Here is a 14800-nt window from a genome sequence, read left to right as displayed (position 1 = left end):
ATTCCTAAAATTAGGCTACTGAGTAACTGTCCTGATTTTTCAGTAGTACTGAGAGTACAGCAGCACTCAATGGAGATAAAGGGTAGTGCAAACCTACATCAGTTTTGAAACTCAAGCTGTGACTATTAGAAACAACATACGGCAATAGGAACCAAATTTTGCTCCTCTAATATCTCTGCCTTTGGCCATAACAGGAAGTTTTTAGAGAAATAGTACTTGCAACTCTAAATGTTTGTGGTTATCTGCTCTTCAAGAGTGAAGGTATCGGAACCCAGGAAAAAATACTAGTAAAAGAAAAAGAGTAATTCCTTTGTTTTAACATTTAATTTTTGAATATGTGTGATTGAACAACAGGAAGACATTCTTGCCTCCAATAAAATTATTACTGTCTTTTTACTATTGATTATTCCATTTTTCATTTTCACTCTTTTATGCATGATGTGAAAGTTCATGCAGAGGAATTTAGCAGGATTATGCGTGTACAACTGCCTCCATTGATAGAACTTTTGGAAGTTGTATAAGCTAAATTAGGCTAAAAAATCGCTCTTTTTCCAGAATAAATGGGGATTTACGTAGGTATAATTACACCAAGATAATTCTGGCAGTAAATTAGTCTTTTAGACCAAAGCCTTGAGGTCAGTTTCCATCTTATCCCTGTTACACAGATGTTCCCCAAATTGTGTTCAGAGAATGTACTGAACTAGATGCTGCGTAACAAATCTACAGTGCAATATCTCATTTAAATATAGTACCAGAATTAAAAGACCACAATTTAAAAAGGAAAAATCACAAGCCTTATACAGAGGCTTTGCAGACCACACATGGCATGCAGGATGCACTTTGTGAAGCCCTGCATTTTCGAGTTCTTGTGGATTACACCTTCTTTCTATGAAACTACATGTGCACGTGTGTTTGGAAGGGCTTCTCATAAAGCAGTAGAACACTTCTAAAGACAGTATTGGTGATGACATGCTTAACTGCTTGCACATGTTTTGTTTCAAACTGCCCAAACCATTAGCATGCTCCCTCAGTGGAGTGATGTTGCATGTGTGCCTTATTAGTATGCACACTATTAATTTACTCTCAGCTTTCTTGACTGTCCTGTAAGCTCCCATCCTTCCCTTAGCTTTGATCTTTCATCATAAAAGCTTAGGAGCAACCCTTTGGAGAACAAGCTAAATGTTTCTTTTTAGCTATTCTGCCTGTTCCAAACACTGGGAGGGCTCATTCAAAGCCACTGGAGGATGCAGTTCCTTTGGCCAGAGCCAGGCACCCTGGCTCCCGCCTGAGCTGCTGGGGATGCTCCGTCCGCTGGGTCACTGGCACTCGGGCTTTGGCTTTGGGCTGCAGCGCAAGATATGTTTGTTCTTCCAGGCTTTTAATTGAGACTTTGAACGGAGGCTTTCATTGAATCCTTTGTGTGCGTGGGGTGAAGGTCAGCCTAGAAAACAAAACAAAGGCAAGCACCGAGTGGATGCAGAGCACATGCAGATCGGCCTTCACAAAACAACTGTCCTTTTGTTCACTTCTTTCTTCACTGATACACGCAGCTGTTCCCACTTCACTTATTCCAGCAGTCCTGTAGACCCTTATATTTTCCCAGCCTTCCTGCAGCTGGAGGTACTAATTTTATTTCTTACCATTTGGTTATTATTCCTACTTCCGTTTAGCCCCACTAAGCATTTGGATTCTTTTAACAAGTCTTCTTTCATCATTAACATCACATATGCTACATCGCCTGCTTTAGGAATCAAACAAAAATCATCTCTTTCCTCACATTTCCTTTTAATCTTTCCTGTGTTTTTTCTTTCTTACATTGTTTCTTGTTTTTCTCCCCAATCTCCTGCTGCTGCTAAGTCAATTTTTATAGCTTAAGGTTTTTTTTAAGTAGCCTCTCCATCAGCTGTTTAAGACTAAGACTTGTAGCTACCGAACACAGGCAGGAGGAACAGCAGAGGTTTCAAAAAATGCTTTTAGGGCTACTTACCTCCCCTGTGTTTCCACGGGCTGGTCTGCACAGCAGTTCCAGCCTCCCAAGGGGGGTGGACAGGTGAGGAGAGGGGCATGCACCATCCCCTTCACTATGTGCAATGCAGTGTTTAGTGATGATTAGAAATGCTTTTGAAGCAGAGCGCCATGTCAAGCTCTGGCTCTGACAGAGACACTTTTTACCCTTCTAAATAGGAGTCGTGCCTTTGGGCCCATAAGGTCTGGGTGAGTTAAAGTACTGCCTGTGGGGGTAGCTTGTTGAAAGAGTATGGCAGTAACTGTAAGCCCTTTTTTCTTGTGGTCCAGGATAAGGAATGATGTTGTCATTGTTTTAATGTGTGTTAAGAAAATATTGTCTTGCTGTGGCATAAAATGTAATCATTCAGAGCTTGGATTTCTACATCCCCTATGCTTTAATCTCAAAATTTTGTTATATGCGATTTTCTCTCTCTGTCCAGTGGTTACTTGCCAAATTTATTCAAGAAATTATCCCAAATCTCTCCTTTTGACAGCCTTTTCGTTTAGTTCAATGTAACTTGAGATGATCATAAGCTCCTGAGATCGTCTCAGGAATCTAGTCTTGATATCCTAGTTTAGGTCTCTCTCTACTGAATAAGAGGGCAAAGACACAACTATTTTTATGTACTCTCATCTTTCAGAAAACTGGGTCATAGTGACACTTGGGGAGCACAAGGACTCTTCCACGCTCTAGTGCTTTATAAATGCTTGGTGAACGTCCAAGAGAAAAGTCTTGTTGAGCTCAGTTTAGAGTACAGAGGAGAAAAAAGAACAGCAAGTTCTGGTCCCTGGAAAGGGTTAACAGTGCTCTGTGCAGCAGGGATCAATACCAAATGTTTGGAGTTTAATAGCTGTATTAGAAATCTGAAGGATGGAGTGGATAATGAAGTGGTAACCCTATCTGTCAGATCACAGTTGTTCAGGTTCATTAAGACTGCTGAGGAGGACTTCAGAAGGCACTAGCGACAGCTGAGTAAAACAGCTGAGCAATTCTGCAAAATAGTGACATCAGGAACGTAGCGTAAGGCAATGCAGTGAACAATGAAAAAATCGTGCTCAAATATGTTAGGTTTCATATTTTTTAGGAGCATGGTCTGCACATTGCTGGAGTCAACAGAGTGAACGTGTTAGATGAGTGAGGTGGTGGTAATTAAAAGTCTAAATATAAGGCTGTGTAAATTAGGAGATACATAAGAAGTCAAGCAAGAGAGCTCTGTCTGTGAAATTAATAATTTCATCCTTGTTTTGGATACCATGTTCAGTTTTGTGGCTCAGGTACAGGGAGATTTTCAGATTCCTGAAATTTCACTTTAAAAAGAAAAGAACGGGAGGTAGGGAGGTGTTACTGTTGTAATAGTAGTAAAATGCCTGGTGTAGGTTTTGGTTTACTGCTTCCTGTAGTAAAACAAGTGCTCAATAAAATTAAGAAGCAAAATCCATGTGAAATGGACAGGAGGAAACATTTAATCTAGTGAGTTGTTTAACTGTGGGAACCCCTGGTTCTGGGTACTGTCATTTATTTGGGGAGGTAGTTTTTGATTGCTGCATTTACTGATAGTCATACTAATTGGGAGGAAAAAAAGGAAAATGCGGCAGTCCTTGAGGATCTCAAAAGAACTGTTTCTGTCTAGAACAAGGGCATTTCCCTTTAAGATGCAGTATACACTAGTGGCAATGTGCGCAGTCGGTTTTCTAACGCTTCCCGTAAGATGCTTGACCAGCATGAGAGGCAGCAGATTTGGTGAGTTGCTGAGCTGTTGTGCCGTGGCGTTTCCCCGTGTTTCCATCCGCACAGCTGATCCCCACACAGGGGAGACCAAAGGACAGAATGTGAAAGTATTTTGAGCCATTGTGGGAAACAGGGGCCGCTGCATCTATTGCCTGCAGGTAAAGCCCATTGGCAGATTATCCTAGTATAGCTACTTCATGTATTAGGGTGTAAGATATTTTTATTTCATAAGCATAAAAGTACATCTTCTTAAATGTACTCCAGCCATAGTGAAAGCTCTTCTTTCCACCACAGGGAAAAAGATGACCCAGTAAACTCTCAACTGCTAAGTCTTTGGAGTGTCTAACCTTTTCTTTTTAAAATCACTTTGGCACTATTTTAATTGATTCTATGCCTGGCCTTTTCATCAGTTCTTTCCTAGCCAGGAAAAACTGGGCTGTTAAAGGCTGCTGCAGTACCATGGGACTTGTGCTCAGTGTTGCAGGTTCTTATTTTAACCTGAAGTTATCTGCCAGTCATCGCTATTTGTCTGAAAAGCTGTAACTACTGCAGTATCATCTTTGGGATGAAAATCCTTCCATGGTTACAGCAGTCAGTGTAAAAGAGGGCGCACTATGTCATTGGGTTGTACTGCTAATCATCCCTTCACCTTTCAAGAATTTTAGCAGCAGACTAGACTCTTGCTGAATATTTGCTGCAGCATCCCCAGCCACACTGAAAATGTGTTCTGGCTAAACTGAAGAGGATAGTGAAGAACATGTGGCTAAGACAGGCTGATTGTTTTGTTTCAACAGCCACGTTCTGTGCTTTCAGGAGTGTTTATAAAGGAATATTTTCCTCTGCCTTTATAAAATTTCCACCCTAAAAGAAAACATCTAGGTTTATCATTGTTTGTTGGGGTTTTTTTTCTTTTGTTTCTCATGTGCTCACTCTCTTTTGCCAAATCTCCTCTAGCGTCAGATTTTTTTAATGCTTCTGTCTTTCCTTGCATTTACTGTTTGCTGCCAGAAAACAGGCAGGCTTTGTTTTTGAAGGGGTCGTGTGGTCTATAACAATATAGCTTTAACATTAATAAAATGAAATTAAAAATAACAAGTTTCTGTGCACCCCCCCCCCAATCCTCCTCCCATCCCATGGTCCTAGCTGTCCTCTGTTAGAGAATTCTTCTGTGTGGTTTAAAATATCACATACTTTCCAGTGAGCTATAATTTAAAGAAATCTCTTTTAGTAGTGGAATTCTAAATAAACAATTGTTTTACCTACTGGGCTTTTTGGGGTGGGAGTTTTGTGGGTTGCTTTGTTTTTCCTGTTAAGACTTGATGGGTTCATTTGAATGCTGTTTACTGGGTTGTTGTATTAGCAAGTGTGGCACCTGGTTATGGTTCTGTCCTGCATTAGGTAACATATAAAGTAGTGTTTGATTTTTGTTTTAGTTTTAGTGACTCTTTTTAGCATGTGATAAAGTGGAGATGCTTAAAAATGGATAACAAATAAGAATTGGGTGGTCAAAGATCCTTAATCATATCCACAGAGTGAGCTGTTAAAGTATAATGGGCAAGGTCATGGTCTTGAGAGGCAAACCTGGGAATATGTGCTGCAATCTTATTAGTTGCAGGCAGCATAAAAAAGATATCTGGAACTGGTTGTTCAGTTGTGGGGTGACAGTGAACCAGCTATGAAAAAAAGCAAGTTTTGTTCCTATTATAGGGTGGGGTATTTCCACTAAAAGTATGGAAATTTCAATTTCCTTCTACCTGATGCAGGTGAGAGCTTAGCTGGAGCACTAGAATATGGTGCAGAATTCTGATTGTTGCTTTTTAAAGAAAAATTATGTAAGTTAGAGTAAATGTAGAAGAGTCCTCTAGAAAGATTGAAGGGACAGGAGGGGCAGACATAGGTAAGAACACTAAAAGAGTGCTTTTTTTTTCAAGCTAGTGGAAAGCGACCTGAAGGAGGGGAGGTATGTTCTCTGCAAATACATTGGGGTATTTTGCAACAGGAGGGGGAAAAAAAAGAGTATTTAAGCTCTTAGACAACATTAGCACAAAAACAGATGGGCATTACTTGTTGGGATATTGCTGAATTTAATACCCTGATCATGTTCCCTCTTGTGTTTTCTTAAGTCATTTCTTAAAGAACCAGGGGATTTGTTCAGGTAAGCCAAGTGGAACTTATTAGCATACTGCAAGTAAGTTGTTATTAGTGGAGCACTAATATTTCAAAATTCTTAGTATGAAGAGATTTCCTAAAGAAATGTAAGTTTGTATCTTTCTGATGTTCCTTAGTCTGGTCTCTTCTGGGGCCACAGGGTTGATGGGTTGTGTTCCCAGTCCCATGTTTGGGTGCTTCCTGCTTTGTGAAGTTGGTTCTTGTAGAATTAATGGTGGATAATAATGGTAGATGACCATAGTCTCTGCAGCTACAGGCTTCGAATGCTGAATGTTGATGGCTGATGTTAGCCTCCGAAATTCAGGATCCACCAAAACTGGTCCAGGCTAGTCTGAATTTTCTCATGCTTTTGATGGCCTTCTTGACATCTTTTGACAGTGTTCTTTTTTAGCCTTTTTTTGTTCTCTGCCCCCCCCCCCATTTGAGGACATTGCTTTTTTCCTCTTGAGTTTCCCTCTGGTGATGGTGAAGGGGCTGTGGCAAAGGAAGGGAATCCCAGGCCCTGGCTTGGGAGGACTCAAGGGTGTATGCAAGCTAATGTGGAATTTGACAAAGGAGTCTGTGTTCAACTCCAGCACAGTGCGTGTGCAAGGCAACAAAATGGGATCTTTACATCATGTGCTTTCGCAGTGTTTGAGGGAGATCGATCTCAGGCTATGCTGTATTCTGTACTGGTCTATTTGGATGCACGTGCATGCATGAAGTTATACAGAGCGAAGTATATGGTCTATTCGTGCCATACACTGTCAATAAGGCAGCTTTTGTTTCAGTACCAACTTCTGTCGTGCGCTGGGAGGGAGATGGGGGATGGAGGAACAGAGTAGCTGCCTTGATTGGGAAGTGCATGTGGTATTTTGGCTAGACCTTCCTCCCGTGAGGTCATGCTGCAGTAACATCACTGATGATGGCAGCACTGGTTTGTCCATCAACTTCAGCTCTTCTAAACAGTCTCATTTACATTTTCCCCACTGCTGGTGTCTCCTTTCACTTTTGCTCTCTGCCATGCTTGAAGTGTCAGGCACTTCTTGCTGTTCTTAATAGTGGTGAAAGGGCTGTGTAATGGTGCTGTGAGCTGATGAATTTGAGCAAAGGCATGCCTAGGTGCATATGCACCCTAGGTACATGGGCACACTCAGTGCGTTCTAGGTGTCTCTAGGGTGTTACATGTGCAAGAGGGATTGTCTCACTCGAAGAGCTTGCAGTTGTGTTAGTCTGTTTGGAGTAGTCAGGCTGGTCCTAAGTATATAATTTGGGTTCAAGTGCTAAATAAATTTGCTAGAGAGAAAGGGTATTAGGGTTGTGGTATGAGCTTTATCTTTTTTTCTGCCAGTATTTTAACTTTGTTTATAGTAGCATGACTGCTGCTGCAAGAACTTGTGCATGTGTGTGCAAACAGTACTGCACACACTAGCCCAGCTATTTAGCTTTGCATAAATGTTGCCTGGTGCAAAGGAAAAGCAGATTGGAGCTCTGGGGTTGGTTGGTTTTTTTTCAGTAGGTGCCTGTTGTAATTCACTTTTAAACCCACAGAAATTTTTCTTCTTGTTGCTGTAAAGTGGGTGTGGGCTTAGCAGACAACCAGAGTTTCCACAGGGTGATCCTGGGGGACCCAAACATCGCAAATGCCAAGTTGGATTCATTAGAGGCTTTGCGGCTGATCCTGGAGCCCCAGGGAAGGCAAAACTCCTGTAAAGTTGAAGGAAGATTTCCTGGAATGAGGCCTTTCAGGGAACACAGAAATTGATGCCTGAGTGTTTAGCAAAAGCCCGGCTTTTAATGTTGAGATCTCGGCTACTGTATAGTAACTACAGGTGTAGCATAGCACCCAGTTTACCTTACACTTGTAAATTAGCCTGTTTATAATATGGTTTTGCTGCGTAACAATCGCCATAGACCTGTAAACAAAAGTGATGTTTGTTAGTTGTGTAACCCAGCTATTTACTTGTCCTCTTGAAGCCCTTACATAGACCTAGTTTAGGCTGGGTTTGACTCTTTCACTGCCAGGGTAGTTGTAAGGCTAGGGCTTACAGCACAGTGAGGTGGTGACCTGTGTGTTCATTTAGGGGAGAACTGAAGAGAACTGCGTGTTCCAGCACAGCACAGGTGAGTCCTGAAGTGCTGTGTTTCTGGGTTTTACTGATAACCTAACTACTGTGCTTCAAACTATTTCAGAGCGCTTAGGATACAGGAACCTTTGAAGTAGTGCCTTGTGGCGGCACTCCTTTTTTTGTTTGCCCCCCTGTTTCTGCATACTGGTCTTCTCATTTTGATGACTACATCACGACTACAAATAGTTCTTTTGCAGTAAAGGCAATTTTAAATGTTTCCTTCTCTTCAGAGAAAATCCTCAAGCATCTAAAAATGTTTCTCCAAAACAGCAGCATCTGTCTCTCATCACACACTATTCCTACCTCTTCTTCGGTGTTTTCCTGATGCTTTAGCTTAGCATATCCTCACCAAGCAAAGGAAAACCTAGCCCTGGGAGTGAGATCCTGACACAGTGACCTCGTTCTGAGCATTACCTTCTTTGTCAGCAGCGGCAGAAGCTGAGGCAGCTCTGCTGGCTTTTGGCACTTGGAGCAGTTTGACATTTTCTGTCTGGCATGGTTTCAGGGCTCACTTTGTTGTGAGCCCAAATGGTGAATGGGATGATGAAAAATGAGCTTGCAAGAACTTGTCCACCGCTTCTAATTTTTTGCTAAACAGCATGCAGCAGCACAACTTTGATCCAGTATACAGCAGAGCTGTTTGTTACATGCAGGTCTGCAGCATTCTTCAGGACTGACATAAGGAGAGTAAATCTTTCTTTTTAATCAATAGAGTAAAAACTGGTAAGTGTTATGCTGAATAGTGAATTATTTAAGGAAATACTGCTCTGTGTAAGTGTGTGTGCGGGGTTGCATTTGTGGTTTTGTGTATTGGAGGGTTGTGTATTACATCAGGAAGATATGTTAGGGGTACATTTTTTGTCTTGACTGGAGGGTTAAAGCTTTCACTTGTCTTTCCTAATGCATGTAAATAGCTTTCTTGTCTACTTAATGAGGAGGCTGGCTTGTTATCCTGTACAATGCAGCTGGGCACCGTTCCAGAAGCCGAGGCACTTGGTTTCAAAGACAAAGAAGCCAGCACAGACGTAGGGAGAAACCTGGAACGTTGCGCCGTTGATTTTTTCACAGCGATGACTCATTTCAGTTCACAAAGGATTCTGGGCAGGGTAGTGAGAAGTCAGGTTGGCTGATCCATTCCTATGACTTCACTTTGCAGAGAGCCAGGGAGAAGAGGAGTGACACTGCAGAATCCTGAGGCACTGCAGTGGAGAGGTGCTTTGCGAAGACTGTGAGTGCCTTCGGAACAGGGGGTGGTGTCAGAACGTGATTCCAGCCGTTCTGTGGAAATAGGGCAAAAGGAGAGAGATGTTTTCAAAACAGTGTGTGGGAGTTATATTTGTAGTCCCCTTTAGATTCTCTACCTCCACCTCCCCTGTCATTTCTTAACCATTTATTTCTCGTACTTATGTGAGAATTGTGTGAAATAGTGTTCCTTTCAGTGGACCTGCATAGATACTGCATTATTTTTTATTTTCTGGAAGCCCCTATTTCCTGCGTTAAGAGGTGGGTGTTCAGCATATTACTGCCTAAAAGCATGCTTTTTTTTTTTTTTTCTTCTTTCAGGTCCTGTGGCACTGACCTATGCTGCAGCCAGCCAGCTTCCACAGTGATATAAAGCCCCAATATTGCACATTGTTGTTACATGACAGCTACTCTGGATACTGTACTGGAGCATGGAACCAGACCATAGGGGTTCAGGTAAGTCCCCCTTTTTAACATATTGTGTGCCAGGGATATCGACATGGGCATTTATTAAAAGATGCATTTGAAAAATACTGTTTGAGGAAACACGTCCTAAAGCACACAATATATTAAAAAAACCCAGTCCCAGTCTCCTTCTTCCCAGGATAAGCAATGCCACCAAAATCTCCTCGACTGAATCCTCTGGGAAAGTTCCGTGCTCCAGGAGAAACTTTTTATGATCTTAGTTGTAACACGTGCTGGGATATCACTTTGGATCAGGAGGCAGCTGGCCACAGGACGTGAACAAAGAAAAGGAAATTTAAATCACAGGAAATATGCATGATGAATGCATGTAAGACAAGTCTTCTGTCTGTGGATAATTTAGCACCTGTTTCTGAAAGTTAGTGCCACTTGGTGAACCTGGAGATCATGCTTTTAGCTGGGTCCGAATGATTAAAAAGATCAATTTACATGGTTGAAGTTAATAACTGGCAAGGGACTAGAACTTTGTTCAGAGGCCAGTGTTTGTCATACGATTGGTCATCATTAAGATTGCTGTGTTTTCTTCAGGCTGGTTAGAATTGGAGTGGTCACACTGCCAGGTCACATTCTTGACGCGTTCATGATCTGTATCTGCAAGGGAAGGTATGTTTTGGCGTGCATGCATTTCAGAGGTGCAGAAGGAGCTTGCTGATTAGCAAATGTGTTACTGCATTTGTTGAGCCTTTGTTTAAACTGCATTTAAACAGGAATAAATGGACAAATCTTTAATGTATGTTTTTTTCTTATCGTTATTAGTCTTCTGATATGTGCAGCTGTCTAGTAACCACAACCTGCAGCTTTGTTCATAAAATACTCCAGGAAACGTGGTTTAAAAGGAGGATTTAGCTATGGCTGAGAACAGCACAAGCAACACACCTTCTAATATTCTTTATTTCAGATTTTGCCAGAAAAATGTGTTCTTTTCTGTGTTAGTGTGCTAGTGCAGATCCAAGGTGTTTGAGAGTAATCTGGGTAATACCACAAAAATCTGCATATTCTTCCTCCTGTTGTTTATTCAGATGTAAATGTTGTCTGGCTTAAAATGGCAGTTATATATATATATGAGAAAGGTTTTATTTGCTACATCTATGTAAGTATTCTATAATTAGAGTGAGTCAGTCACGGGGTTTGGGGGGAAGAAGGGGTAATGTGCAGCCCAGACCCTTCTTTAAGTAAATCTGAAAAATGTGTTTTTTCTAGAAGAGGCTTTTTACTTATGGTATTCTTGAAAAAAAGTTATAATATTCTAGGCTGAAGAGCCCTCTTTTTGTCCATTACCAGTAGTTTTGGTTTTGTTAGCTACCTTTTGTTTGAAAAGGATCTTTCCATAGTTCTTCCCAGAGTGAAGTCATAGGTGTTGACCACAACAGGCTGTTGGCAAGACATTTTTTTAGGGGACTTCTGTTACAACCACCAGTATAATGATGAGGTGCCATGAAGTTGCTATACCTTAGTTTGATGTTTTCTGATTAATAATGTAGTTCTGTAACCAGCGAAAGTAGTGAAGTCAGATTTGCCTTGACAAATGTGGGGGTTTTTGACTGGATTCTCTCCTGTCTAGTGGGAGGTGGCTATCCTGAAGCTCTGTGCAGATGGAGCATGCATAGCAAACACTCGATGTAGAATCTTTGTTGTCTAGTGAGGCTTGACACATGGCTGTACACGGATTGTGATTGTGCAAGCCTCATTTCCTATGGAAACCAGGCTAAAATCATGTTTAAAGTTTGTCTTGATCCATAGGAAGCAAAAGGTTAAAAAGGATGGAGAAGAGAAACTGAGATTTGGCTTCCTATATTTTACAGGATGCAGAGTGTAATCAGAGGGTGTCTTCCCCATTTCAGGGAAATAGTGTGTATAAATTCTAATAAAGTGTGGCTTTGCACTGTAATTTCCTTAATTTTCCTTCACAATGGCTGTACTGGATTGGTTCCATTTATAAGTCAAGAGGTGATTTTTCAAACAATCTTCTTGCAAACTTCACGAGACAGGGAGTTTGACTTCAAGGTCACTTCTTTCCAGCAGCAGAATCACTAATAAAAATTCTGTCATCAGCATGTAGTTGATAGCTTAATTGCTGATATATGTTGCAGAATGTAGTCTATTTCATTTTCTTGGTAGTACCAAGACTTTCAGATAACAGAGACACTAGATGAACTGGCACAGGAAAGGTTCTGGCTGGTACGGGTTCAGGAGGTCTGAATTTTTATTCCCAGCTCTGTTACAGACTATCACTTTCTCATCTGTATGCTAAGGATAGTTATGATTACCCAGTTTTTCGGAATGTTTTGAAATCTACTGAAGAAATGTGCTATGTAAGAGCTAAGTGTTTATTTTATGTGCTACATAATCTTTTGTTCTAAGTAACAATAATTATTTTTTTCCCACAGGGTGGTGCTACAAATCTCCAAGGCATAAATGAGGACAAATCCCATTCATTGTTTGTCTTGTGCTTAGACATTTTTTAAAAGTACCACTTAAAATGAGAAGTCTAGAAAACTTTTTTTTTACTTCTTTAGAGAAAAGTTTTAAAAGACACTGCAGAAACAGAGCTAAAACTATATATATATCATCTCATATTTAAAGAAAACATGCAGTCAGCTGGTGAAAACTGCTTTCTGAGCTCCAGTTTTCATTTAATTGGGAACATAAACATATGAAAGTCAAGGATAGTAATTTGATTTCAAAAGAAAGCTGCTTGAGACAAGCATCAGTCAGACCTAACAGGAGCCATATGCTAGATGTTTTATGTAAGTGATGTGGCCTTCCAAAAAAAAAAATTAGGAAAAGCATATTGGATTTTTTTTAAAACAGATCTTTCCTAAAGAATTTGTAGTAAACCTTCTGATCAACAGGCTAAACAGTATTTATGCACGTAATTGATGTTAATATATTTTATTAAATTGTAGACACACGATAATTTCTGTAGTTGTGCATCAAAGAAGTTTATTCACTGAACTGTAACCACAGAGTACTTGTAATTTCCCAGAGCCATGGGATAGTTAAGATAAAACTTGGCAAGTTAGAGCCTCCCTGAGTTTAGGGGCTTTTGGCTTTCTATCGCTATGTCTGTTGAAAGTTTTACAGATGTGTGCTAGCCTTATTAAACCAAGAGCCAGTAATTATCTCCAGCAGACAGTTATGGACAACAATATGGAGGTAATTCTGTCACAACAGAGGTGAAACAAGAGTTCCCGTGTCATAATGAAGAAGGTTGAAAAGCACTCAGTAGAAAAGAATAAGGCATAACTGGCGATAGTCCCTTACAAAACAGAAACAAAGGCATTCACATAAACCAATGTCGGCCATTTCTGTTGCATTTAAAGCCATTGAAATTATGATTTGATGGACAATTATAGTTGTCTTTATAGTTAATTAAATGGTTGTTAAGCTCCCAAATATTTGCAAGCAGAATGTATGTTACCCTGGCATACTAACTATAGCATGCTTTGCTAGACATTGTGTTAACATTAAGGAACTGATACTGAATGTTTTATATTGCTGAGTTATGTGCAGTATAGTTAGTATTTCAGTGGAAACTTCTGGCTTGTTCCCATTGACAAGAGCCCAGCTGGCAGTGGTCAAATGTGCAGACTGAATGTTTTCTGCACACTGACCTAGAAAAGCTGGAGGCCTACTTTGAAAGGAAAGATTGTGCAAAGTGCAAGGTTACTAAAATCCAGGTAAACTTTATTATTCCTTAACTTGTACTTAGCTGATTTTAAGTTAACAAGCCCTGACTGGGAGTGATCCCAGAGGTGAATCTCTGCAGGCTGTTGACAGTCAGGGGAGTGACATGGGGTGAGCAGAGTTAAGTGGTTTGAGTTCTTGTCCAAGCATGCCTCTGGGGGCAGCTGGGAGGCTGCAGAGCAAACCTACATAAATCAGCAACACTCACTAGGCTTCATATATAACTTAACCCTCCTCGAGTCCCTTTCCCACTGCAAGAAGCTGATTATGGTATTAAGGCCGATTCCTTACATCCTAAATATCATTCTGGTTAGCTGCGAGTGGATCATTCTGGGTGCAAGGGAAAGAAAGAGGTCTTCCTCCCGCTCTCCCATCCTGGTGGCTGCGTAGGTGGCAGTGTGAGTGCATGGCTGGGAGTAGGCACAGGGATACTCTTGACATGGTGCTTTGATTTAAAAAATTGCCAGATCTTTGATGATCTAGGTAAAACAAATGAGGAAGTTACTGCCCTTCACCTGGATGTCCTTAAAGCTACCCAGGGAGCCCATTTCAGTGCCCAGTGAACCTGATAAGGTTAAACCTCAACTGAAGGCAATATATATCAATCTGTTTGACATTGCACTGAACTGAATTTAGTACTGCTCACCAGGATACCCATGACACAGATAATCTCCATGTGAAGGGCAGTAATTTCTTAAATTGCTTAGCTAAATCTGCATAATTCTTATCATAATTCTGATGCTTTTTAGACATGAAACTAATCATTAAAGAAACTGATCCCCTACAGCGTGACTGTTGATCAAAGTTGGTAAACTTATGTGTCTGGTTGATTACAGAGATCCATCTATGGAAAAGTTTAAGCTTACAGCAGGTGTAATTATTAGTAAATAGTAATATAGTAACAAATTATATTACAAATATAAATGGTGTTTGCTCCAAAGTCATGTGAAAGTGTATCTATCACATTTCCCTGTAAGTTGCCTGTGATCTTGATTGCCATTATCTGTAAAGCACTTGTGGCAGGAACTTTTCAGGTGTATATGAAAAAATGCCCAGAAAAGGTTATATTTTAAGGTCATCATTGTGTGGTCAGTTAAGAATGAGGAGGATCTCGGGGTGCACTGTGTTGAAGCTGGAGGAATGCTGCTGTGTTGGGATTGCGGCTTTGGTCTGGTCAGGCCTGATTAAGCAGAAGCAATCAGGAAGCAATAGCAGAAATGTGTATTTTAAATCATTGCTGTGTCTTCAGTAATGTGTATCGTTGTACAACAGATTGTACAGCTGGTGTATTGAAATATGTTGCTCGTAAGTCTCACTGAAACAGTTATGCAATTTGCTACTCCCACCAATTCTTTTTTTTTTCTAAAGTACTGAG

The 14800-nt window shown here is 40.7% G+C and overlaps 1 protein-coding gene across 8 annotated transcripts in view; it reads left to right on the top strand.

Annotated features, from left to right (window-relative positions):
• STOX2 (storkhead box 2) overlaps positions 1 to 14800 on the top strand; it is a 155425-nt gene that overhangs the window by 118371 nt on the left and 22254 nt on the right. Inside the window, exon 1 of one of the 8 annotated variants that reach the window (XM_054825063.1) lies at positions 9113 to 9241. The exons of 5 other annotated variants lie outside the window; for them this stretch is intronic. The gene's annotated coding sequence lies outside the window, so the exon portion shown is untranslated. Of the gene's footprint in view, positions 1 to 9112; positions 9242 to 9388; positions 9517 to 10293; positions 10342 to 14800 lie in introns of those variants that run through there. 2 more of the 8 variants (XM_054825066.1, XM_054825065.1) reach the window with 2 other exon arrangements.

Source organism: Grus americana, chromosome 4 (genome assembly GCF_028858705.1).
Source record: "Grus americana isolate bGruAme1 chromosome 4, bGruAme1.mat, whole genome shotgun sequence".
NCBI classification, from domain to species: domain Eukaryota; kingdom Metazoa; phylum Chordata; class Aves; order Gruiformes; family Gruidae; genus Grus; species Grus americana.
The sequence above is the reverse complement of the archived record's forward strand: the minus strand, read 5'-3'. Positions and strand labels throughout refer to the sequence as shown.